Source organism: Astatotilapia calliptera, chromosome 20, assembly GCF_900246225.1.
Source record: "Astatotilapia calliptera chromosome 20, fAstCal1.2, whole genome shotgun sequence".
NCBI lineage: Eukaryota > Metazoa > Chordata > Actinopteri > Cichliformes > Cichlidae > Astatotilapia > Astatotilapia calliptera.
Window position 1 is genome coordinate 12,163,311 of NC_039321.1, and position 2,201 is coordinate 12,165,511.

At 45.9% G+C, this 2,201-nt stretch overlaps 1 long non-coding RNA gene across 1 annotated transcript; it reads left to right on the top strand.

Annotated features, from left to right (window-relative positions):
* The first annotated feature begins 1,236 nt into the window (after positions 1-1,236).
* LOC113013667 (uncharacterized) lies at positions 1,237-1,849 on the top strand. Its single transcript, XR_003270849.1, has 2 exons — positions 1,237-1,339; positions 1,413-1,849. It is a non-coding gene; the product is annotated as an uncharacterized LOC113013667 (long non-coding RNA).
* The last annotated feature ends 352 nt before the right edge of the window (positions 1,850-2,201 follow it).

Sequence of the window (2,201 nt, forward strand, 5' to 3'; positions counted from 1 at the left end):
CAGTAATAATAAGAACTACCAGTATCCAGAGTAAATCAAATATCATGAATATGTAACAAACAGAGAAACCGCAGCACCATGGTACATGTTTGACTGGCACCTGCGTAGTTGCAGCAATAGTTCTGAAACATATGCAGCCAAAAACTGCAATTTCTGGATTGGGTGGGATGAAGATTCCATAAGCTTTAGAGTACCAATCAAATATTCTGGACCAGAAATTAGTCAATGAGGGACAATGCCAAAAAGCATGAGCCAGTGTGCTATCTGATATTTTACATCTGTCACATATGGGGGAAGTCAAAGAGTAAATTTTGTGTAGTCAAGCCTTGGAGTAATGCAGCCGATGGACAACTTTAAATTGTATTAATTGATGTCTGCAGTTAACAGAGCAGGAATGAATTTTTGATAAGCACTTGTCCCACATTTATTCTGATATTTCTATATCCAGTTTCTCCCTCCAAGCATCTCTTATCCTCGTAGTCCGCGCCTCAACACTGTCATCAAACAAATGTACAACTGTAGAAATCAGATGTTTGAAGTAAGGAGGGCCCAGGAGCACATTAAAAAGTTATGTTCATTTGTAATATCTTGATAATTCTTGATATTGGATTGCACAAAATGCCTAATTTGTAGGTAACGGTAAAAATGTGAATGTGAGTTTAGCAGCTCAAGGAAACCTCTAATTTGGTTCAAAATACGCACAGATTGTTTTGGAACAAAACTTTCTTAAAACTGTCAGCCTCCCGCACTCTTGAGAAAAGCAGGGCCTCTAAAGAGGAGTCCCTTACTACGTCAGCCTCCATTTTAACCCAAAGGGGGTTGTTAGAATTACTAAGACGTCTGGGGACGTCTGGTGCCAGAAGGACAACGCTCGTAGATTTGCAGCCCAGTAATAATGTTTGAATATTGGTAAACTCAGATCTCCCTTCAGTTTGGATTTGTGTACATTTGGTTTCAAAATCTTAGGATTCTTGTTGTTCCATATCTAAGAAGTGATAATCGAGTCCAATTCCTTGGAGAAAGAGGAAGTGAGATAAATAGGAAGGTTCTGGCAAATATATAAAAATCTAGGAAGAGAGACTATTTTTATGGAATTTATACGACCAATCATGGATAAGGAAAGAATTTCTCGACGGCTTTTTTCACAAGCAACTGGGTGTGTTCCTCTTCCATGTGTCATGGTCTGGTTGGGCACCTGCAGGTCTCAGACAGTGGCTCCTCCTCCTTTAGGTGGAGTCCGGTTGCCCCTCCCTGGCTGACCACCTGTGAGCAATCGTGCCAGCGGTATATCAGACCTGCGCTCTCAACCACTCATCGCCTGAGTATCTGCTATTCCCATGTTAGTTCAGTGGAGCATCCTAAACCTTGTCTTAACGCCGTGTGATGACTGACCTGTCTTTTCTTGTCCTCAGCGATAGCACCCGGAGTGGAGATCTTGTTCCCCTCGCTCCCGTCCTCCTGGACCTGGGCCGCCAGCTGCTTACACAACGTGGCCTGCCGGCCCACCGCTCACCTGCCTGCCTCCCCACGCCTCGACCGCTTCCGGGTTTTCCGCTCCACCTGTCCCCTCCATCTGAAACCAAGTAAGGCAATTCAATTCAACTGCGGAGGATTATTGGTTGTCTGCTGGATCCCTCTGATCGTGATCTCCTCTTGTTCCAGTGCCCCCGGCCCCTACCTAGTCCTGTTTCTACCTCCCCGCTGTCCCCGCTGTCCAGCCGTCTCCTAGAGGTGTCTAGGTCGCCCTCATTATCACCGACGAATCCTACGCGCCACTAGTGTGGTGGCGTCGCTTTGTGTTTCACCTTTGTTTACCTGTGGGCGGAAATAAATCATTTGTTTTCTGTCACCTCGCTTCCGGGTTGGTTTCTGCGCCTGTGTCCATCCCTGTTCCCTCGTGCCGTTGAGCCGTGACACCATGCGAGCATCACAACTCACTTGTCACCTGTCCCTCGCCATCACAGATGGTTTGGTGTTTGGTGGACTAAGGTTCAGAGTTCACCATGGCCTGGCGTATTCCCCTTGGCAACTTACCGGAATGCTGTTCATCCCTCCTGGACCAGAGGAAGGTGTTAGGGCCCTGGTGGAATCAATATTACTTTTGTGGAAAATTCATTCTCAAAAACTGTACTGTGGGGGGAAAAAAGCCATGATGAGTTGGCCTTGATGTTTCTATCAACAAAAGTAAGAATCTGAGATTC